At 37.4% G+C, this 26327-nt stretch overlaps 1 pseudogene; it reads right to left on the reverse strand.

The window, feature by feature from the left end:
* Positions 1–804: 804 nt before the first annotated feature.
* Positions 805–17539, reverse strand: LOC114685605 (annotated as a pseudogene).
* Between the last annotated feature and the right edge of the window lie 8788 nt (positions 17540–26327).

A 26327-nucleotide genomic window follows, 5' to 3' on the forward strand; every position in this document is an offset into this window, starting at 1 on the left:
AGCAGAATCCAAGTGCATAGTCTTTGTAATGTTTTTCTATATATAAGAAAAAACCTTATGTGATTTTAAGTGTGTGTGAGTGTGTGTGTGTGTGTGTGTGTGTGTGTGTGTGTGTGTGTGTGATTATGTGTGCATGTGAGTTCAGATAACCTTAAAATCCAGAAGGGGTCACCTGATTCTTTGGAGATATTGCTATACGTGGTTGTCAAGAGCATTTTGTTCGGGATGAGAATTGCATAAGGTCCTTCTCAAGAGCAGTACATGACCTCAACTGCTTAGACATTAACCCAGCATCTGCAGTATTCTTTCTATTTGTTTATCAAAACATCCTGTTCTGCTCTAAGTTCTACTGTTCTAACCTCTAGGATGCATCAGGATTATCTTAACATTCCCCTGGAAGGAGGAATATTATTTTACCATCATTGATAAGCACAAGTTCACTCTCCCACAAATATTCTGCATTTTATCTCACCACTCATCTGCCCTCAAAGTGATTTATCCACACAGATATTAAAGTAAGAACATTGATTTTATTTTGAACATGTTTGTATTTTAGAGAAGAAAAGGATATCTCCATACTGCACTATTGTCCAATGGCTAGGTCTTATGAAATGAGTGGCTGAGTGAAAGATTATAGGAGCCAATGTAGACAACAGTAGTAGACACGATACTGCTAGGTAACATCATTAGAGGAAACAGTGAGAGTCATTGTAAAAGGGATAGGTGTTGCATTATAATTCAGCATTTGGTGGTTATGAACCAACTATATATTTGTCTAATATATAACCAACTATGTATTAGAATTCATGAGATATCAGTTTTGGAAGATAGTTTCTTCCTGATCTTTTGGAGAGAATTTCTATCTGGTCTTAACAAAATTATATAGCACTTGGGAATGAAGACACATCCCAGAATCCCTGCACTGGAAGCCAAGATGGAGAAAATCTCCACAGCCACCATGACCTTACCCTTAGTACTATGGTACACAGGGAGGAAAGTGATCCAGACACAGCAGAACACCAGCATGCTGAATGTCAGCAACTTGACTTCATTAAATGTGTCAGGCAGACTCTTGGACAAGAAAGCCACAATGAAGCTTCCCAGAGCCAGACAGGCCAGGTATCCCAGGACACAGTAAAAGGCAGTGACTGAACCCTTACTGCACACAATGATGATGTGACCATGCTCAGAATGTGTATCAATATCAACAAAGGGAAGAGAAGCTCCTAGCCAGACTGCACAAACAATAAATTGGATGAGAGTACAGATAACAATGATGTAGTTAGGTGTCACTGAAACTAGAAAGGACCTCATCTTTCTTCCAGGGGCGGTGACTTTGAAAGCCAGAAGGACAGTAACTGTTTTGGCCAACACAGTGGAAACAGCCACAGTGAATACAACTCCAAATGTAATATGCTGCAGGATGCAGGTGGCTGAGTTTGGGTGGCCAATGAAGAGCAAGGGGCAGAGGAAACAGAAGATGAGTGAGATGAGCAAGATGTAGCTGAGCTTCTGGTTATTGGCTTTCACAATGGGAGTGTCATGGTGCTTGACAAAGACCACAAGAACCAGAGCTGTGAATGCAGAGAAGCACAAAGCAATTAATGCAAGAGCCATCCCCAGGGTGTCTTGATAGGTCAAAAATATCACAGCTTTGTGAATGCACTGGTTCTGCTCTCTGTTGGCATACTGGTCCTCTGGACACTTCACACACTGATCCACATCTGATAGAAAAAGTAAAGTATGATTAGTTCTGCTTCAGCACTTTTATTGACAGGACATTTCAATTATGTGTATTGAAAAAACATTGCAATATCTGTATTTTGTTGTTGAGGATGTAATTGAAGAACATTGCTGCATAACAATGCTTCCATTTCATAATTCTCATTATCTCTATGGGGAAAAAAAACCAAAGAATCATTTTCGAATTGATGTGATCATGTGACATGATATTAGAAAGTACAGATTTTTTAATACATTACAGATGCTATGATGAAGTGCCTTATAGTGGTGAACCACACTTTTTCTGAGTGTGTACTAAAATCAGATATCCCATGGATTCAATGCCTCCTGATGTCTTTGTGAAAAGCTTTTTTATGAAAGCTGTCCCCATAAGATATGGAGACTGTGTCTTCCACTGGGACCAGACCTCTGATACATTTTCTAGTTCAAATTTACTGGCCCAAACACATTGAAATAAAAGCAACTCTACATGGAATCAGTAAGTTTTACATGTTTATATATTTATATATGTGTATAGGTATATATATATATATATATATATATATATATATATATGAAACAAAAAGCTCATGAATTTAAAAGTGATTGGGTTTATATGGAGTAAGTAGGAGGGTAAAAGTGAAAGATGAAAGTTATATGAATATAATAATGCTTGAGGATGGCAAAAATAAGAGAATTCATAAATACAGCCTTAGTTATGTCTTCTTCTGGCAGTAGAGACAGAAAGCTCCCAATAGTTGCTTGTAAGAAGCAATAACACTATCACTACAAGTATAAACTTCTGAATATACTTAGCACTAAAATGACGCTACACCTGGATTGTTACCTTTCGGAACAGAAAACACCTTCCTCCTTCCCTAATTTATATTTCTGTGAGACCCAGGCTCTGTTAGTGTATGCTAGTGTGAGGTAGATACGCATAAACAGCATGAGAAAGATAACACAAGAGCTCTTAAGAAGGAGTAGCAATACAGAATGTTTGTGTTGAGCAATAAATAGTGCCCTATTCATAAGTTGTAATAGTCATGATGGTAAGTGTAGGAAACCATATTGTAATTGCGCGGAATCATTGGGTAATTGTAGATAGTGACAGCGGGCTTCCAACATTTTAAGTATTTTTATCTAGAATAACTTTTTTGTGCACTTTTCTATTTAGTTAATTCTTCTAATGGGCTGGGAACTTTGTTCAACTTGGAAGAGAATGTACTGCTCCTGGAGAAGATCTGAGTTCAGTTCTCAGCATCCATATCGGATGTCTCATAACCACCCGAAACTAAAACTTCAGGGTCATTGGATGCTTCTCCACTGTACTGTCCCTTGTGCCCACATATCCACCAGCCTCACATACATACACATAATGAAAGTAATAATAAAGACAGTTCTGCTAATTTTTGTCACAAATAACTTTTATTCCTATGTGTCTTTAAATTTAAAAGAGTTTAATTATACTGTGTTTAATTGCATTGGCATATGTTTTAAGTGAGATTGCATGGAGTTCAGAAGACAACTTATAGGAGTTGGCTAACTCCTACTACTATATGAGTCCTGAGGATGAACTCAGTTCATCAGCATTAGTGAGTCATTTTGTATGCCATACATATCCCTTAAGGACTTTCAATTTAATTATATAGGATTACAAGCAAAAGTAGTGAAAAACTATCTGCCTACCATTTATATCTAGCAAATCTTGAATAAATAATCATTTGACTAATATGGGCTTTGTAAGTGATAATATCATTTCAATAATTGTGGCTAATGTCTTTCATACAAAACCATTTTAATGGATTACTTTGTGACATTGCTACTGGGTGATGTATATAAGAATATTGAATGTATTTTCCATATCATGTGTCAATACTTATCGCCACTTTCCTAAATTTCTAATCAAATCAAACCTTTGAGAAGAGATCTCTGGATATTACATGTAGTCTTCTCTCATTCTTAGCAGTTTCTAATAATTGAACAGGAAATTATTTTCCCTCTTCATTAATCTTACAGAGGACTTGGATTTGGTTGCTAGCACCTACATACACTCAAGCAGATCCATTGCCTTGTTTTCTTCTCTGTGCACACCTGTACATACATGGTATGTATAAACTTATGTAGGGACACATACATATATGCAAAAACATTAAAAATATTTTGAAAGATTCAAGACCTGAATTTAATCTATGTGTAATTTTAGAGGAGATTAATCACTATGAAAGACCTTGTGTAAAGTTCTCTCACACTGCAGTTTGATTATCAAATCTGTCTCTTTGACAAAATGCCACCAGCCATGAATTTACAATGAGTCAAGATGTGGGTCAAGGCATGAGGAGTTTTATACAGGGACTTAGTTAACAATCATATTCCTATAAAGACTTAGGAAAATAATTTATTGTGTTTGTTTAGTTCCCTTTTAAACCCTTCTGCATCCCAGTATGAGGGGTGGAAAGGATGATCAATGTGAAAGATTTATAACTGTAGTAAATACTCACTCGTCTCATTAGAAATTTCATTTTCTGGGCATGGGCTGCACTGAAAACAGCAGACTGCCATTCCCTCCTGCCAGGATTTTCTGAATCCAGGACCACAATCAGCACTGCACACAGAGGGCAGCATCTGAGGAAAATCAGACACATGCTGATGTCAGAAGGTTTACCTACTCCTTCTATAACTATATTATATAGCATGTTTACATATAATGAGCTAATTTCATATATACCAAGTGAGTGATCACATTTCTCAGAATACAATAAAAAAATGGGGCCTAAAGAAGCTTACCTAAAAAATATTATCTCCTTCAGCCTAGCCTGCTGTCTAATCTGTGAAGCATTGCATTGACTGTTAGGTGATGTAGGAGTGCCCAGCACACTGGGCAGTACTGTCTCTAGGCAAGGCTGCAGGACAAAGCAAGCATTGCAAGCCAGTAAGCACTGTTCCTTCAGTATCTGTGCTTTGGTTGCAGTCTCCAGATTCCTGCCTTGTCTCCCATTAACTATAACCCATGAGCCAAATGAAACATTCCTTCTCAATATGCTTAGAGTCACTGTTTAATCACTGCAAAAAAAATAGCAAGCTGGGATGAATGGACATCTGAAAATGAGAAATATCTCCAAAAATCTCTGACAACAAAGATTAACTCCAGGAAAACAGCACTGCAAAGCATGACAAACAGTACAAAGAGCAAAACGGCTAAAAAGGCAAAACCCAGTTTATTTTGTGGTGAGGAACTGGTGAGTCGATGTGCAGTGAGCTGGAAGGTGAAGTGTTTCCTGATGTGGAAAGTCCTTACAAAGACTCTAATGCAGGTGGAACCTCAATAAAAGGTTGTTTAAAGTCAACTGAAGGATTTCTTAAACTGAAAAAAAAAATGTATGTATCATCTTTGTATTACTATGAACCTGGTGATGGGGATTTTTATGCTGCATCAGAAAGTTCCTGATTCTTGCATGCTCACTTTGCATCTTTTGTTTTGCATTAAGTTCTATTTCAAAACCACAGCATCTCCTCTGCACAGAATCATCTCATGTTCTCCACAGATACTGATAACTACAATGCTTCCTTTGCTGTTGTTGTTTGTGTTGAAATGGGGACTCATGGTGGTGTATTGTTTCTCCTAAACTCCCTATGTAAACCAGGCTACATTTCTTTTCTTTATTTTTTCACTTCTTTTCTTTTCATTTAATTTTTTAATTTGCTAATATTTTAAAGAATATTTTGAAAAAGAGTGGAGACAATGCATGCATGCTCTTGTCCATTTCTTTCTCCTTTATTTTAAGACAGTGGTCCCATATGTAGCTCTGGCTTACTTGGACTTGCTATGTAGGGCAGGCTGCCCACAAAAAGAAAGAGATTTTCTGCCTCTGCATCCAAAGAGCTTAAATTAAAGACATGCAACATCACACACACCTGCCCATTCTGATTTTAATGGTTATTCTTTTATTTTTCTCTCATTGTGCTACAGTGCTGTCAAAAGGTGTTGTGTAATATTTTGTTTGTGTTCTGACAAATAAAGTTTGCTTGGAATCTGAGGGTGGAGCTAGTCACTAGTTAATTATAGCAGTCTGGAGGTCTGTACATAGAGGAGACAGGAAGTTACAAGATTGGGTATATTAAGGATCTAGGCCCTTTTGGTTGAAGGAACTGGAGAGGTATGAAATGACTATGGCTGCTCCTCTGGATCTTTCAAGTTTTTACCCCAATATTTGACTCCTGGTTTTTACCAATAAGATTAATTAGATTAATGCTTCATATGGTATTCCAACATGTGGCCTGACAAAGTTTAAAAAAGGATTCCAGACACACAGGAACAGAGTCAAGCGCAGCTTCTTGGTAGGCTTTTCTCTGGTAGGCTTTGTTTGCTGACAGTGAACAAAGGGGCAGCTCTTTTAAGAGAAGGCTTCCTGACCAAGTGTTATCAGCAAAAATGGGGTGGCTCCAATAAGAGACTCTGCTGCCAAAAACTTAAATGAATTTATGAGCATTGACTCCTCAGTGGTAATGTGGACCCAGTAACTTCCCAGATTTGGCTTGGTAAACATCGCTCCCAAAGCTGGTGGCAAACTTGCCTCCACCATGAGACTAGTCTGTCAGAGAACCGAGTGGGAGGAGCCAGCACCAGTAAGCCATGATCTAAGTTACACAAATATTTTTTTGTTGCTCAGACAGACAGAAAAGGTTACCAATGCACAATATGGATGAACTTAGACAAAAAGAGTGTCTTAAACAGTGTGTTTAAAAATATGCGTAATCTTTGGAGAGAAAAGAGAGAGAGTATATACAGTCTTAGATTTAAAAATATAATTTTAAAATAATAAAATAAAGTATTAAAATGGGAGTAAAAGAATATAAAAGAAATAATCCACATAAAGCTGGAAAATATGAGAATGTTTGGATTATGTATATTATTATTTTGTCTTTAAAATTTTTGGCTGCTAAGAAAGCTCAGATTATGGAAACTGCTATGTTAAACCAACTTATGATTTTATAATTATCTTCACTTCAAAAATTTTCAAAAGATATGTTACTTTGAGGGAGAGGTTATGCTTTTGTTTCCACAGAAAGACCCCTGAAAAACTCCAATGAAACCTATGGCCCAGGTGATCCAGCATCCAGAACAGTTTCCAACATGCTAAGATGATCCAGCCTCACAAAATAATCCAGTCAGGACTTGAACATAATCCTAAATTTTTTAAGGGTTCTCCAAAGACTACTAGTGCCCCCAATCAACAGGAAGTAGTCTAGAGACCTACTCCCACATTCCCAAAATATTGCTTATAAATGTTTGTTGTTATTTAAGGAAGGGTTGGTTACAAATTGTTATTGGTTATACTCAACAAAGGAGTTAAATATAGAGATATCTTTATAAAAGAAGAAAGGGGAATATAATATAGAAGTGTTGGAGGAAATGGGTAGATTATTGAACTTACTTTAATTCAAAATAGAAACTCAAAATATTTTACATTGGTATAGATTTAAATTTATTGATACAAATCTAAAGTTGTTTCTGGTATGCTGTATGTATGTTTCTACTCTTGTTTGCAGTATTGTGCTCATACAGTTCATTTAAAATGTAATGTATAATTAAAAATACAGATTAATAGTCTATAATAGTCAAAATTATTATCATGTTAGGTATGTTTTCAAGGTCATAAACAGATATATTTAGATAGATGATCTTCAAACAATTCGGAGATCTACAGAATATGACATTTAAGATGTTTTAAAATCATAATTTTTTTATGACAATGATAAATGTCTGCTCCTGGAAGCACCAATCTACTTCAGAAAAGATAATAGGCATCAAAGAAACTCCATATGGAGTTTACTTTCTTCGTGGGAAAAGTTAGCCACTTGGGCAAGAAATAGCCCTTTCCTCAACTGCTGACAGTATGCTGTCTAAAATGGACAAGCAGGACATAAAAGAAAGTGACCATCAAACTTTTCCAAGACAAGGCAGGAGAGTCCTTCAGAAATCCTGTCTGAAATGAAAGTCTGTCAGATATGCTAGGCCTGTAGGCCAGAGTTGGATGCCCCAACATTATAGAGGAACATTGGGTAACTGTCCAAGCAGCCTGATGTCCTTGTCATTAGGTAACATTTCACCCTTCTGGGATCTTTGATGGAGTTAAAGATTACATAGTTATGATTATAGTTTTCCTTAGTTATAATAGAAAGTAAATTAGATACAAACCTTTAGACTCACCAAGATAAGATAGATAATTAAGTATTTTCTCTAGTTTTGCCAAATGCAAATGGAATAGATAGTATTACTATAATTTTTACTTAATAACGGTCTTTGTGGAGTATAGTTTCACTATATGTAGGTTAAAACCTTCCTTTTAAATTAGGCAAAAAAAAAGTGGAAATGCTGTGAAACAATCCTTTTTTTATACTATGAATATGTAGTACTCTCATTGACTAATAAAAACTGGCAGGCCAGTAGCTGGACAGGAAGTTAGGTGGGAAACCCAAACTGAGAATGATGGGAAGAAGGAGGGAGAGTCAGGAGAGATGCCACCCAGCCACCCAGGAAGCAAGACATGCTAAAGGAGAGGTAAAGCCACAAGCCACATGGCAATACATAGGTTAATAGAAATGGGTTAATTTAAATGTAGGCGTTAGCTAGTAACAAGCCTGAGCAATTGGCTGAGCATTTATAATTAGTATAAGCCTCTGTGTAGTAATTTGGGACATGGCTTCTGGGTATTTGGGAACAAGAAATAAGGACAGGAAACATCTGTCTGCAAAAAGGTTTGACATAGAAAACCTTATGTCAAGATGTGTTCCTTCTATTCTGTCAGACTTTGTTTATTTTTTATCTGAATTGAGGTTGGATTTTGTTAAGAGTCCTTTCTGTACATTTTTAGAAAACAATTGAATTCTATCCTTGAGTTATTCATGTGGTATAATACACTTAACTGATCTACATATGTTGAACCATGCTTGCATCCCTGGAATGAACTCATCTTAGTTGCCAAGACTGATCTTTATGTTGTGTTGTTGAGATCTCTTGGGAGATATTTATTGCAGAATTGTTACATCCCTGTTCATCCAGGAGATTGTTCTCTAATTTTATTTTTGTCTATTTCACTTCATAACAATGTTTTCCCCCTTTTTAAAGAAGGATTCTCTTCATGTTTATGAATAAAGGTTTTCTTCCCATGAAGGTAACAAAGGAATGTCTGCTTCTCTTTTTGAAGCAGTCTCATTGTCTACACATTTTGATTAGAAAATGGGACCATTAACATTCCATTCTTATTGAGAATTATTTGTAAATCATTGTCCATTTGTTATTGCAGTATTTGAGACTTTTCTAATAGTTCTTTTTCTGGCTGGTGTTCTAGTGCTGTGTCTATGTTCCTTTGACCTCTTGTGTCCACTCGGTTTTGAGTGTGAAGTTCTTCTAGAGTCTTTCATACTGCTGTTTCAGTGGTTATGCATTCCTGTAGTTGTGTTCATTGCTGAACTTTGTTCTGTTTCCTTTCATGAGGGATAATTTTGCTGCATATAGTAACTGGGGTTGGCAGTTATGTCTCTAAATATTTGAAATACATCACTGTTACTCTCCTCCTTTAAAAGTATTCTTAATAGAATCTGCTGTTATCCAGATGGAGCCCTTCTATGACTGAGGCTTCTCTCCTGCAGCCTTCAATTTTCTCTGTTACAAAACTAATTTTAAGTAAAATATTTCAAGAGCTTCTTCTTTTCTGGAGTTGAGTCTTTGGTATTTAGATGACTACTATATCTAGAAATCTGTAGGTCAAGCTGTATTTTGGAAATTTACAGCTACATTTTACTGGATATAATGTTGATGGCTTTAGTGTGTCCTTCCCCTCTTGTGGCTATGATTTGTAAATTTGATCTTTAATCATATTGACTTGGTCTCCTATGTTTTTCATTCTTCCTTATTGTATTATTTTTGCTTTAGTTTGAATTCTAATTCCTACTCCTGATCTTCAAGTCTTGCCATCCTGTTTTCAACTTAAAATATTCTCTTTTTGAGAATTTTCACTGAGATTTATTTGATTTATTTTCCTTTTCCTTTATATGTTTTCATTTGAACTTTTTTATTATTTTGTATCTTTATTGAAATCCTTTGTCAAATGCTCACTCAGTGTCTTATTGTGTGCAAGTTTTCATGATCTCATTGTATTTTCCAGGAGTTGTTTTGTACCCTCTTTTTTTTTTTGAAAACCCTTATAATCATCTTTTGAATTTGTTATTTAGTATATCATTGAATATACTCTCCTTTATGTCTATGACTGCAAGGTTTGGAGTGATGTTGCTTTGATATCTTCATGTTTATTTGTTTGTTGTTAGTTTCTGCATTGGGATTTGCATTTCTGGGAGCAGAGGACTTGTGGAATTGTTTTTAATCCCATGTATTATTCCAGTAGATATTTTTGTAATGCTCAAATGGGGTGTGGTTAGAAAAGACATGAGGTTTCATTGCTGTCCTCTGAATGAATATTTAGCTCAGTAGCTACAACTTCAGCTCATATTCCCTTTTCCCAGAGACTGACTCTTCTCAACTCTGAGAAAGAACATTAACTGTAAGTTTCATGCTATCTAGGCCACCTGAGATATTACTTCAGATCATGCTTGCAGAGTTTCCTAAAGTTACAATCTTTAAAATTCAACCTACTTTGTACTGAGCAGTTTGAATTGTATACATTAAAACCACCCCCAATAAAATTCATACCTATAAAATACCGAGGACACATAATGGGATATTTCATTTACAAATTTCCTCAAAAACAATTTTTATTACTACCAATACTTCCCATATAGTGAAAAAATATAGACACTCCCTTATTAGCTTGAATAAACTATGAAATAATTAATGGGACCAGGCAAAGTTCCTCTATTGAGTAATTTATTTTTACAGAGTGTGATTCAGAGCTAGAGATATGGCTTAGCTTTCAGTAACAATTCCTGCTCATAAAGAAAACATGAGTTTGATTTCTAGCAGCCAATGTGTGGCACTGAGCAGTCTCAAGTTTCCAGATACGCAAATCACTCTTCTGGCATCCATATGCACCACACACACAGCAGTTGCCTGACATACAATATATACAGACAAAACACCAGTACCCACATAAAAGAAAAAAGAAAGAAAAGGCAAGGTTATAATTCATAGAATATATAATATGGATCATGAAAATGTTAATTTATGGTTAGAGGTGTTGACAATTTCGACATCTTTGTAAAAATAATAAAACAAAATTGGATTATAAAATTTCATGACTGGTGTATTTTTAATTTACTCCACCCTTACAATAGCCTCTGTTTTCATCATCTGTGCCCAAGGTTCAGCATAAGGGAGGAAACCACTGCATAGTAATCATAATGGTAGCAAGAGAATATTGTTCACTTCACTAGAAATATTAAATCATAGTTACAACCAGTTTTATATTTATATTTAAAACCAGAAACAGGTTCTGATATGGTAAGAATACACTGTATGCAGTCTGAAATCCTCAAAGGATTAATAAAGTGTCATATCAAAAAAGTGAAAAGAAGAAACATAATATAGGAGGCTAGATATTGGTTCTTAATATGACAATTTATTTCATTAAGTTACAAGGAAGCACAAATGGATCTACTTGACAGTGTTTCTGCTGTGTATTGGAAATCAGTACAGTTTTGTCACATCTACCTGTCTACTTCCTGTGGCCCACTCTATAATGTCTTCATATAAATGGAGCTGTTGGCCATGTTGAAAATATGGATTAAACTCTCCTATTTTCACCTTAAGTCCAAGACCATGTGGGAAATTCCAAATCTGGAAAATATCATACTCTGCCTGAAGTTCTTCTTTTTGGTTCATATTCACTCTGTCCCCAATAGGATTAGTGAAGTGCGTCTTCCTCAGAAAGGAGTGCAAATGAAATAGAGGCAACATCATATTGTGTATGTGTCCTTCCTTGAAGCAAAAAATCATTCTGATTTTATCTTAAAGGTAATTTTATTTAAGAAGTCCAGGGGAGAAATCTCAGTGAAAGCAAATGGATAAATAAGAGTATCATAATGTTCCTAGAATTTCAGTTCTCTCAGAGGAAACTACCAAACACAGACATACATGCAGACACAAAACATAGATACTCAAAACAAATGTACACCCACCCACCCACCCACCCCCACACACATACACACTCATCCATATAAAGATAGACACAAAATACAGCCACAATCTTATTTACACACACATATGCCTCAACATTCATATTTACATAGAGGCACACAGGGCCATGAATAAGCATCCAAACAGACACACAGAAAACATATACACAGACACACACACAAGCACAGACAAATACATACAAGGAAAGACACACAGATACAGAAAGAACACAGAGAAACATTGACACACAAACAAATGTATGCAAACATCAAATGACATATGTCCATATACACAGAGACACAGCAACTCAGATAAACATATGTGTAAGTGCATAGATGGAAACATACAAAACACACACATAGGCACATGTAGACACATTCACTGACAAATATACTCAGGAAGATATATGCAGAAAAATCACCCATATAGAAAGACACTGACACAGAGACAAATTTATGCTCACTTCCACAGGAAGACAGACAGCTACTGATAGAAACAAATATATACACAGGAACACATATGTGCACACAGATACACAAAAAAATACAAACATACACACATACACAGTGAGAAACAACCATTCACACACATGAATACACATGTATGTACTGAACTGAATCATAGCAATATTATCTGTGTACTCTCAGAATGCCAACTGAGGTCCCCAGAGCTGACAGTGGGGGCAGAATTGGTTGAGAGCATGTGTGAAAAACATTCCCTACACGAATTACCACACATTTGACTAATAATGAACAAGGACTCATTTTCACATTGTGGAGAGCATTCATGAGGAAGGACTGATAAAGCTTCTTGTATTAGAACAGGGGTGATGATATTCAGGGGCTCCATAACAAAATCACTGATCTTCCTTGATTCATTGTGTCTTCTACTCCACTGCCTTTGCATTAGAGATTTATACCAACATCTAGGCTTACTTCCTCATTAGTAAAAATGCTCTGAAATCTTTCTATTTGGGGAAATATTTCCTAGTCCATTGAGTTTCCGCATCTGAGAGACTCCTAAAGATATGATATTGATGACACCAATATAATCCAGTAGAAGAAACACTACCTTCAAGCAGCTAGAATCATGTCCTTTTCCATTGTCCATTGGCTGACTATCTATCTGTTGATGAAGAATCTCATTCATTGCATGAGCAAAAGCATACACAGCATTGTATACATCATAACAGCTATCAATAAAGGCCATATCAAAAGTCTGTACCACTAGACATTCCACTGAGGTATTCGATGAATAGTTCCTCAGTGTCTTAAAGTTGGGTGCAGAGACTTCACAGTTAAAGTTCATCCACTCCAGACTTGCCAGGTATTCATCTGTGTATTTTAGAGGGTTCAATGTCTGAACAAAATTTTTAAAACCAGAAATCTCACCATGATGGTGCGCAAAAGCTAGTGTCCCAAGGGATAAGTCAAGAGTGAAGTCTCTCTTACTTGTAGTGACATCCCACTGTGAGGTAGTCACCCATATTCTCTGTATACCTAGAGATTCCCACATTCTAAAGCTCACAGCTAGAGTACTCTCTCTGTCACCATAAATGATAACAACATTTGTGGATGATGTCATTATTTGGTTATAATACAGTTCAGCTCTTGGCATGTATAACTTCATGTTGGCTGGGATGGTGTTCACAAAGGCAAAGCAGACTGCATTTTTTTTCCATCTCTCTCCTCAAATGTGAGAGAAATTGGGTACCCTGATCATCGTCTGAGATGGCCAGACCTACCCAGTTCCAGCGGAAGTGAAGGATGATGGAGACCATGGCCAGGACTAGAGATGTGTCCTGTGGGGCCATTTGATACAGATGGGGAAACTTTTCATGATCACTCAGGATAGGATGGGAGGGTCCATAGGTGAGCTGGAGGATCTAGGACACAAGGAGCATTATGAGATAGCATGCATCTAAAAACTTGTAAACACGTTTTTCTGCAAAGATTTATAAAAAATAATCCTTTCCTATTACTTCATCCCTCATCTCTAATTCAAACATTGTAATGTGGAAAGCCCATCAGTCTCTGAATAATACTCATGAACTACATAGACTGATATAAACGTAAGGCCAGTCCCCTCCTTACATTCTTTTTGGCATCTAGGAATGGTAGCAACAGCAAACCTACCCCATAAAATCTTACCTGTTGAGATTTATAGATGTTCATTATTGTCCCCAGTACTGCAGATGTTGCCCAGTTTGGTCCTGTAAGCATCACTACACACTCGATATCTTCAGAACAGACATAATTAGGGATAACACTATGATCATGTTCAAAAAAAATATTGGAAATGTAAAGTTGAATCACATCCTTACAATTAACGTCTGATAAACCAAAGTCTAAAGATTTATTTGGTAATAGATCAGAGTTCCTGTTGACCTCATCCACAGTAAAAGCCAAGGACAAAGCAAACTTGTAGTTGTCATTTGATGTTCTGTAAAAGGGTACAGTGTTTATTATGGACAAAGATCAACAGATGATTATCTGTAGTCAATACAAGGACTATCCTATAACAGATAGTACTCCTAAACTCTCTCAAATATTGAAACAAATATCTTCTGTTGTAAGGTTGGGATAATATAAGAAGAGGAAAGCTTGCAAAAGCTTTAAAAGTTCATAGGGCTGGGTCTCCCATAAATGAGAGGTGCCATTGTCATCTTCATCAGAGTATTTTCCATCTGGTTTGTGAGTGCTTGCACAGAAGTTAAAAGCAAGGGCACAGCTGGACTGTTCTACTCTGGTGACTAGCAAATAACCTAGCTGTCATCATATAGCCTTTGTCCAGTGACTGATGGAGGCAGATACAGAGATCCATGGCCAGGCACCAGGCTGAGCTCCAGGAATCCAATTGATGAGAGAGAGGAGAGATAGTGCAGGTGAGGGACATCGAGATCATGATGGGAGGACATGTAGAGATGACTGGCCACACTAGTGGAAGCCCATGAACTGTGGACTGGTGGCTGTAGAGCCCCCGTGGGACTAGACTAGGCCCTCTGGATACAGAAGATGGTTGTGTGGCTCGAATTGTTTGGGGGCCACCCAGGCAGGGGGATTGGGATCTGTCACTGGTCTAAGGGGAAGCTTCAGGAATCCAGTGCCTGTGATGTGACACCTTGCACAGCCCTGGTGCAGTGAGAAGGGGCTTGGACCTGCCTAGGCTCAGTATGTTGGGCTTTGCTGGCTTCCCATGGGAGACCTTGATTTGGGGGATGTGAGGATGCAGGGTGGCTTGGAAAAGAGGGCTTGGGGTGGGAGGAGTGAGAAGGGGGATCTGTGGATAGTACATGGAGTGAGTAGAAAATTTCTTAATAAAGAAAAATGAAAAAAAAAAAAACCTAAGGGCACACGCTTTGACCAAACAGTAAACCTGACAATGTCTTCATTTTGAAATTCTTGAGCAATATAAAAAATCCGTATGATATGTTATCTAAGGAGTTTGTGTTATTTTCTTATGAAAACAACTGAAATGGCTAAGGCTGTCAAAGAGCAACTCTTAAGTACACAATAGTCTTTATGGGTTAACATTTGGCTTATGGACTTACAATTCATTATAATTAGTGGGCAATATAGTCAACATATCCCTCTCTTTTTCTTTCAGGATTATCTATTGCAGGTAAAAAAAATCTTTTTTTAACATTTACTTTTTAAATAAATTCAAAAACCAAAGAAATATTTGGTAAAAGATGTATGTCTGTATGTGTCTATCTGTATAGACAGGAATGATGGTAATTTAGGACATAAAATGTCACAGATCACATGGTATTGAATAACAATTTCCTGTAGTCTAGACAGACCTCAAATACACAGAGCTACACCTGCTGCAGGTCCTGAGTGCAGAGATTGAGGGCGTGCACCCCCACTCCAGTATTGTGCACCTGTTTTATGTTTACACAGTCATGTGATATGTTCACACTGGGTATATCTAACCAACATAATTATTCTTCTAGATAACATCTTTTGACTACTTTTCCAGTTATACTAACATAATACTGATATCCTACTGGGATTTGTCATGCCAGTATTGCATATTTCTATAATAGAAGAATATAAAGTATAAAATTTATAGAAAGTACTTATTTTTGTAATAAAAATAGGCAACAAATAAGTTGGAAGAGAATGTTGGCATTTTGTGTTCATGTTTATGGGAAAAATAATGACTCATGCTTCTTCCTAGCCATTTCATATCATCTCACCAATACACATCAAACATACTCTTTTATTCTGAATGATTTCCTCAGAGTTAAATACAATCAGTTTTTCACTTAGAAATTGTACCTCTCACGTGTCTTTGTCTATAGAAATAGGCACTTTTAAAATATTCCCTTTCACCACACAGAAAAATTATCATTGAAATTTTCAGTAAAAGACAAAGAAATTTGAGACTAGAACTTGTGCACCTCAAGCACTAACTTCTGCATAGTAGATGTTAGGAAACATCAGTTGCTTGAGCTGTCCCAGTTGCCTATTGGTTTAGAGTACTGTGTTTGAAAGCAACTATGAGCAATCCACAAAATCAACATGTGTACAGTGCCCATATTTGTAAAATATGCAGCTATAATTAGTAAGATTCCTGAAAGAGAAACATAAGAAGTAAATGTGATATAAGTATCAGACAAGAAACAACTTATACATAAAAAGAAAAGACACATGCTTCTTAAATAATGGCAAAGATGAGCTAGTCAGTAATCCTTCTATCCCTGTTCTCAAGTGTTGCCAACTATCACATGCCACAGCTGTTACTCAGGCAAGTGACAAGGAAAGTGACCATCCATCACTACTAGTGATAGCCTCACTTTCCAAAGAATATAAACATATACTTTACAATTAAAAAATTCCTTCCTTATATAAAGACAGAGTGTTGAACTGGACTTTGTAATACTTAAAAGCCAGTGATTGTACATATCTATAAATGAAGTGTGGAGAAACAGGAAAACATGGAGTTCACAGTGGATATGTCTCCTGCTTCCATTCTGATGCATCTTCAGAAGGCAGAGTGACCACATGTGAGGAATTTGAGAGAGTAACTTAATATGTACCTGAAATTGCTCTGCACCTAGGTGTGGAACAAATGCTTGGTCCTAGAACTTGCACACACTGGTGAAAGGACCATCAGCAAACTCTATAACCATTTACTGCAAATTCAAAATTCATGAAATAGAATGGGTTCCTTTTGCTGAGACTGACTACTGTGTTATGAACACTGTCAAGAGGAGAGCTATTCATGATGGATCATGGTAAAGACCGCTTTCTTCACTCCACTTCCATCTTTGTATGTAACTGGAAGAAAAATAAAATACCCTCTGGAAAAAGTAAAAGTGGTAAAATAGCAATGAATCTTTAGAAGAATTTGGAGTCATTTGTTGGTGTGGAGGTAGAGAGAACATGATAGAAGACTCAAAGCATTGCTCTGTTCCTCATCCTCAAACCCCTCATGAAATATTATTGATGACAATTTACATGAAAAATACAAAAGCACTTACTGCATATTCAAAATGTTGTTGAAATACTCTTTCTCCACTGGCCACTGCACTGTTCTGATGGAGAACATACAACTTGTCACCACGTCTTCATCCTTGTCGTCAGTCTGCTTCATTTTCCAAAAGCACCTGGGATAAGTGAAACTGGCCAGGAGCAGTGGAATGTTCAGGAGTAAGAAGAGGAAAATCAAAGTGAACATCTTTGCCCTGCTCTACACTAAGGAAGTGTGAATTGTGAAGTGCTATGCAGATAAGCATACCAAATGGGCACCCACTTATTCCTACCTGCTTTTATTTCTTAGCTAAATGAGAGACTATTTACACATCAAAGATTCCTTTTTTTCCAGTTATTTCCTCACCCCTGGAGTAATCTTGGACAACCTTTTCCCTGGGCTATGCACCTGAGGTCCCCAGTTCATGTGAAAAACATGGGTTAATAATTAAATATGGGGATAGTTCAGTCTCTTGTTCCATGATATCAGTCATGTTTGTGGACATAAGGCTCATGGGATGAAGCCATGTTGAAAGAATTTGGTCCCAGGACTACCTAGGTTTAGGTGAACATTATTAGAAATGATGCCAGTGTATTTTCTTAGATGACCTACAGTGAAACATAAATTAATGGTTCAAGAAGGACCAAAAAAGATGGAATTCATGGTTATACACAGGGCATTATATCAACAAGTCCATTCCAGGGAGAGGTAGCCTCATTTGTGGAGCATCTGAAATAACAAAGTATGCTCAATGGGAACTATGCTACACCAGTGACAGGTACAGAATATCTAACCAAAACCTGTGCTTCCATTGTCTTGAGAACCAATTATCAGGTCAAATCCCAAAATTTCCTGAGTCCTGTTATATCCAAAACTGTTCAGCTCGTCACAGAATTACAGTTCATTTGCATGTTAAATGTTGATTTTTAAATATTCAACAAGATCCAGAGAGATGATCAGATGTTTGTGCATTATTTCAAATATGACATAAGACCCACCATTTCTCCTCCTCCCAATCAATCATTGTTAATGGGAAGATAAGCTGAATATTTGAGCTCTAAAACATGATCTCCATCCCTGGTCCTCAGTTTTCATAGACATGTTGTGATGGCCAATTTCTTCTACTTTATCTTTGATTTAGTACATTGTTTTTTGTTTATTTTACATTTTAGTAGTGGTTGTGAAGAAGTCTTCTGCTGAGTATCTTAGAAGGAAATAATAATTTTAAGTAACCCTGTATTGAATGTGTAAACTCTTATACAATTTTTCCTAGTTATCTATCCTTCATTGCATTCTAGAATCTGCATTGTCAGTGGGAGAGTTTACTGATGATATTTTCTTCTGTATTTTTCTTCTCACTGGCTTCATAAGGTATCATATCCCCAGTTCTCTCAAGCCTTTTCTGTGGTGATATATTGTGTGGCCTAATAAAATTTGCCTGAAAATCAGAGAAGAGAACAAACCACTAAATTAAACATTGAAGCCAGTAAGTGGTGAAACACACCTTTAATCCTAGCATTTGGGAGGGAGAGATCCATCTGGATCCCTGTGAGTTCAAAACCACTTGTACTACATGAGATTGACTCAGTCTAGAAGAGAAACAGAGCCAGATAGTGGTGGCACACACCTTTAATCCAAGCACTTGAGATCTCATACCATTAATCCCAGTATTTGGGAAGCACACACCATTAATCCCAGCACTAGGAAGGAAGTGATGACTGGAGAAAGTTATACAAGGTGTGAGGAGACAGGACCTAAAGGCTTTTCAGGCTGAGGATTCCTAGAGGTAAGATGCAGCAGTAGTTTGTTCCTTTGTCTCTCTGGCTTTCAGCCTTTACTCCAATAGCTGGCACTGGGTTTTTTATTAAAAGACCTTTTAAAATTCGTGTTACACTTTTCAATGCTCAAATAATACCTATATTATTTTCTTTGTGCAAAAATAAGTGTGTCACACACACATATAGAGTCTGTGAAAAGTCTGAATTTCTCAAGTCTGACTCTTGAGTTTAATGTGTTATCTCCTGTCCTGTCCTCAATTCCTGTTATCATTTAATTCTTCTAGATTAAGGACAACTCTGTTGTATGTGTATAAACTCTGCATGCCTTTTATCTGACTTCCAATAGGTCTAAGAGAAGTCTGGACTCAGTAATCTTATTCATTTAACTTTACCTTTGGTTTCAATTATTTATGAATTACATAGAAGTTAAATATTTAAATGTCTATATAATTGGTTATATAACAGTTAAAAACCACTGTTTATTTAAGTGAGATAATTTATTGAATGAAACTTTCAAAATTCTAAGAATGCATTGTAAATGGCAATAATGACTATGTATGTGTGAAGTAAAATAACAAAAATTTCCATATCTTTATTTGTTCATTTGTTGGCAGGCATCAAGGTTGATTCCATATCATGCATATTCTGAATGTTGCTGAAATAAATATGGGCAGGAAAGTGTCTATGTGACATGCTGACCTTGGTAGCTTCAAGAAAGGTACGATGGACCATAACATACTACTCATACGTTCATTATCTGAAGCAGCTGTATATTGCTTACTACACTGGCTGCCTCAGTTTCTACTCACACTAGATATTTTCAGGTGATTCCCTAAAATTCCCACATGCTCATTAATTTTTGGTCATCTTTTGATGATAGCCATTCTTAATGTGATGAAGGACTCTCATCATAACTATGATTTTCATTTTTTGTAGCTAAAGCAACTGAATGCACTTTCATATTCATGAAGTTTTATATAATTTCAAAACAGGGAAGTTAAAATATAATACTGGTTATAAAGAAATATGCATTACCAGGGCTGGAGTGATGACTCAGTTGTCAAGAGCATTGACTGCTCCTCCAGAGTACTCATGTTCTATTCCCAGCACCCTCATGGAGTTCCACAACCATTCATAAATTCAGTTCTAGAGGATCAAACTGTATATTCTGATCTCTGTACACTCATACATGTAAGAATAAATCTTTGAAAAGAAAGAGTAATTTATTACTAATTTTAAAGCAAATGAAAATTTTTTACTTATATTTTATCACAGAGACTTTTTAATAAAATGAAATATAATAAGATAAAACAAAACCTACTACATCAAAGATGGAGAAGGCAAAGCAACAGGAGGAAAAGATCTCCAAGAGAAGACACAAAATCATTGACAGACAAAAATACTAACCTGAAAGCTATAATGTATATGTCAAGGATCTGGTCAGACTCATATAGGCCCTGTGATTGATGATTCAGCCCATGTGTATTCATATGAGATTTGTTAAACTGCTTTAGAGGACCTTGTTCTCCAGGTGTTATCCATGCCCTTTGGTTCCCTGATTCCTACTGCCTCCTATTCTGAGGGGTTCCTTGAGCTCTGAGTGGAGGAATATGATGGATAAATCCTATTTAGAGGTGTGTAGCCCAAGGTCTCTCTGTGTCTCTCTCTCTCTCGGTCTCTGTCTCTCTGTGTGTCTCTGTCTCTGTCTCTCTCTCTCTGCATAATGTCTAGCTGTGAGTCTCTGTTTTTGTTCCAGTTTGCTGCAGGAGGAAGCCTCTCTGCTGATGGCTCAGTAAGTTTCTGTTCTATGTGTCCAGCAGAATATCCTTAGGAGCTATTTTATCAGAACATGTTTTTCTTAAACAACTAGTATTTGATTTTACCCTAAGTCTCTGGGCTAGCTAATCTTCAGTTGTAGGTCATGCAAAGAGGACCACATAAGGGTTCTATTGTGTGGGGTGAGCCTTAACTCAAATCACACATGGATTGATTACTCCCACAAGCTTTGTGCCACCATTACTATACCACTTTTTGTAATCAGGAAAGACTATACATTGAAGATTTTGTGTCTGTGTTGGTGTTAATGTCTCTTTTGGTACCCTGAAGAATATCTTTTCATACTAAAAACACTGGAACATTTTCTCCTTCAACCCTATTTCTCCTCCCACTCCCAACATGATACTCCTGTTCCAGTCCACACCCACCACCATTCCACATATAAAATTTATTCTGTTTCCCCTTCCAGGGACACCCATGTGTCTCCCTAGTACCTTCCTTCATACCTAACCTCTATGGGCCTATGGATTATAGCTTGGTTAGTGTGATACCTCAGTAAACCCCCCCCCACTCTATCCCCTACAGACAAAGAGAAGCTTAAACCAGGATTCCTAAGTATAGATAAGAACTTAGACCCCTTTTCCCCAGGTGGCTGTATCTGCTACAGGGACTTTGGAAAACACAGTCAGGATATTCGACCAAAAGACTAAAAAGGGAGGCAGGTTAAAATAAATTATATGGTCTGTGCCTTTACAAACTAGCCTCACAAAGAAAGGGGAGCACTCCTTCCAACCTCCCTGCTGTGAATGAGAGATTTGGAAGAGCCTCCCTGGAGGCTTGTAAACTTAGAAAACACCTTACTTTTGCATTTTGTACCTAAAGTCTCCAGTGGCGGCTTTGGGGACCTGATCTAGGCACAACAAGACCCTCACTCTATTGTCTCAAAAAGGGGGCCTTAGACAAAGATATCTCAATATAGATAGATGCAGGCCAGTTTCAAGTCCCCAGAAATGATGGCACCAGCCCCAGGAACAAAAGAACAGAGTCAGGATGTCTGATGGTAACCAATTAACCACGAGATGCCCCTCTCCAGAGATAACATGACCAGACCCCGGAGAGGAGTTGTAAAACTCCTGACAGGGCAAACAGATAAGCTAGAATAAGATAAAGTCCAGGCCCGGGGAAAACTGGACCAATCAAGGATGGACCCGTACTAACTCCCTCCCCTCTAAGAAATTTTATGGGTTTTGCCTATAAATACTAACTTCCCCAAGAAACAGTAACTCTTCTCTGCCTCACTTGAGATGGCTTGAGATGAGTTCCCTGTCATGACTTGTAACAGATAAACCTTGCTTTAGCATTCTGGTATGCTCGTCCTTGGTGGTCTCTCTGGGGGTTACGATCTGGGCACAACAGTTAGCATTCATTTGATGGCTAATATTCACCAGTAAGAGAATACATAAGATCTTTATCTTTCTGGATTTCAGTTATTGTAAGTGTTACAGCTCTTGAAGGAAAGGTATCCAGGCTGTAAGAAGCCAGGCAATACTTATAGCTCTGTTCTGGTAGGGGACGGTTTCCACACAGGAACATAGGAGTCCTGCTGCTCTCCAAGAGAGCCATTACAGTTCAGCTCTGCTCAACTTCACTAAGGGAGTTTCCCCACAGAGATGTAGCTGTTCAGCTCCTCTCTGGGAGAGTTGTTACTTCATTGCTCCACTCTACTAAGGGAATTTCCCTACATACATGCAGTCATTCTGCCCCTGCTCAGGTGAAAGTTTTTACTTCTCTGGCCTGCTCCACTTGGCAAAAGAAGGTATCATTCAGCAAATTTATTGGAGAGATGAATCCCGGAGAGTGGCTATCTCAGTAAGCGTGGGAAAATATAGCTCATAACTGAACAGATACAGGACTTACGTAGAGCTTCTTAGGGGTGGAGTTTTTCCAGGGTGAAGATTTTCAGGATGGGAATTTCAAAATGGGTCGTATTTCAATCCGTGAGCATTGATAAACTCAGAGATTAACTGAATTTCATGATCATGGATTGATTGGTCTTCCTGTTCAGATATTGGTTGGTTTTCACGCTGAGTTGATCAGTGACAGAGTCTGTTTCTTTAGCTTTGGTTTCAAGGCCAATGCATTTTTTTTCACTGGCCCTTTTTAATCTTTTGGCTCTGGTTTAGGGGTTGAGGTGTGTTCCTTTCACTGACTCTGGTTTCAGGGCCAAAATGTATTCTTTGGCTGGCCCTTTACCTCATTCGGGATGATTTTTTTCCATAAATCTATCCATTTGCCTGCAAATATTATATGACATTTTTTAATGACTGAGTGGTACACCATTGTGTAAATGTACCACATTTTCTGTATCCATTCTTCTTTTGAGGGACATCTATGTTGTTTCCAGTTTCTGGCTATTGTGAAAAGAGCATCAGTGAACATGGTTGAGCAAGTGCTCTTGTGGTAGGAAGCAGAATCCTCTGGGTATATGATCAAGAGTAGTATAGCTGGATCTTGATGTAGATGGATTCCCACCTTTTGCGGATCTACCATATTCATTTCCATAGCAGCAGTAGAAGTTTGCACTCCCACCAGCAGTAGAGTACTGTTCCCTTTATTCCACATCCTGGGCTTGCTTGAGCTATCACTTGTGTTATTGATCTTAGTCAATCTGACAGGTATAAGATAGAATCTCAAAGTAGTTTTGATTTGCATTTCCCTGATGGCTAAGGATTTTGTACATTACCTTAAGTGTTTCTCAGTCAATTGAGTTTCCTCTATTGATAATTTTCTGTTTAGATATCTATCCCATTTCTAATTGGATTATTTGGTTTGTTTATGTCTACTTTGTTGCATTCTTTGGGTATTTTGGATATTAATCCTCTAATGTGTAGTTGGTAATAAAAAAATGTTTCTCGTTATGCAGGCTGATGTTTTGTTTGAATCTGTTGTGAAATATTATTTTAAAGTATGTTGCATTTTTCCTACTGCTTTTGATAACAATACAAAGATGTGTTTGATTAAATAAAATTAGCCTGCCAGCCGGAGGCTGAGTCAGCAAGTAGCTGACAGGAAGGGGTAGGAAGGAACCATGTATGGCAAGGGTTTTTTAAGAGAGGACTGAGAGAAGCATGCTGGGATTTTTGGAAGATATCAGCAAAAGTAGAAGGTTGGCTACTTGCTCTTCAACCTCTCTAAGCTAGCAGAGTTCCACCTCATACCTTGAATCATGAGTTCATTACCTTTAGATGATGTTTCCCTTACTAGTTTGGAAAGTGTTGGTGTCTGAGGGAAGAGCATCCCCTCAGGCTGCAGCCCTTGGGGTTGAACCCCTGCTAAGAGCAGCAGAGCTGCCACCTCTGATTAGAATTGCCTAAGGGGAAACCATTGTTAATGAAAAGCAGTTAACAAGATGAAGGACAGTGTCTTGTGCCTTAGAGTAGCAGTTTCAAGAGGCCCTGTGTGTTAATTCTTGATCTTAATGCCTACACATTCTATGTTCTATTCAGAAAGTCATCTCCTGTGACAATGCATTCGAGGCTATTCTCCTCTTTCTCTTCTATCAGGTTTAGTGTATCAGGTTTTATGGTGAGGTCTTTGATCCACTTGGACTTGAGTTTTGTGTATGGTGATAGATACAGATCTATTTGCATTCTTCTACATGCTGACATTGTTAGACCAGCACCATTTGTTGAAAATATTTCCTTTTTTTCAATGTGTTTTTCTGACTTCTTTATTAAAAATCAGTTATTTATAGATGTATAGATTCATGTCTGGGTCTTCAGTTCGAATCCATTGATAAACAAGTCTGTTTTTATGCCAATATCGTGTTGATTTTCTGATTAAAGCTCAGTATACAGCTTAAAATCTAGAATGGTGATAAATCAAGCAGTTCTTTTGTTGTTCAGGATTATTTTAGTTATTCTGGGATTTTTGTTTGTTTGTTTTTCTATATGAAGTTGAGAATTGTCCTTTCAAGAATTGTGCTGTAATTTTGACAGAGATTGCATTGAATCTGTAGACTTCTTTTGCTTGGATGGCCATTTTTTACTGTAATTCAAGAGTATGGGATATATTTCCATCTTCCTTGATAAAACTGCTATTTGCCTATGGGCTATATGTGTCTCCTCTCTTTCCAGAGGCAATCCTTTGTCATCATCCCACCACCAGGACAACTGTCCCATCCCCCTCTCCCTTGTTCCCTTCCATCTTTCCCTCATCACCTGTCTTTGTCTCTAATTCCCTGTCCTTTTCCCTCTGGGACAAATAAATCTTCTTTGTGCTGAGAACTTGGTCATGGAATATCTTATTCTGATATGGCCCTTTCAATGATACATTGACTTCCTCCTTTCCAACTGGAATACCCTTGATCTCCTTCAGTTGGCTTATTTCACTTTTGTAAACTTCAAATACTATATTGCATAAATATATTGAGAGTGAACAACCTTGTCTTGTTCCTGATTTTAGTGGAATTGCTTTGAGTTTCTCTACCTCTAATTTGGTGTTGGCTACAGGCTCTCAGTGAATTAACTTTATTGTTTTGAGGGATGTTCCTGGTATCCATAATCTCTTCATGAAGGGGTATTGGATTTTGTCAAAGGCTTTTTCATCATCTAATGAGATTATCACATGTTTTTTTTTTTCTTTTGGTTAGTATATATGGTAAATTATGTTCACTGATTTTCATATGTTAAACTATCCCTGAATCTCTGGGATGAAGCCTCCTTGATCATGGTGGATGATCCTTTTGATGTGTTCTTAAATTCAATTTGTGTGTATTTTGAGTATTTTTGCATCTATATTCATAAGGAAAATTGGTCTGTAATTCACTTTCTTCACTGTGTCTTTATGTGGTCTGGGTATCAGAATAACTTTAGCCTAATGAAATGAATTGGTAAATATTCTTCTGTTTCTGTTTTGTGGAATAATCTAAACAGTAGTGGCATTAACTTCTCTTCAAAAGTCTGATAGAATTTTGTACTAAAACCATCTGGCTTTGGGATTTTTTGGGCGTTGGGAAACTTAAAATGACTGCTTCTATTTCACTACTGGTGAGTTTAAATTATTTATTTGATCTTGATTTAACTTTGGTAAATGGTAGGTTGAGGACATTATCCATTGGTTTTAGATTTTTGAAATAGGTAGAGTACAGGTTTTTAAAATCTTTCCTGAGCCTCCTGGGACACGAGTGAAAACAGGAGTCATAAGCCTACCCTGCACCAATTGGGAGCAAGTAAGGCCCCATCTCCAGACTGGATAGACCAGGCCCCTAGTCTCTGGGCCCCAGAGACACATTCTGTGCCCCATCTCAAGCCATTGGAGCCCCAGAGACCAGCCACCTGCCTCTTCCCCTGCCCCCTCACCAAGAACACAGACCCCTGTAACACCAGTGAACACCAGAGTGTTCCAAGGTACTTCTTACCTGGGAACAGGTAAGAAGACTC

Source organism: Peromyscus leucopus, chromosome 1 (assembly GCF_004664715.2).
Source record: "Peromyscus leucopus breed LL Stock chromosome 1, UCI_PerLeu_2.1, whole genome shotgun sequence".
NCBI classification, from domain to species: domain Eukaryota; kingdom Metazoa; phylum Chordata; class Mammalia; order Rodentia; family Cricetidae; genus Peromyscus; species Peromyscus leucopus.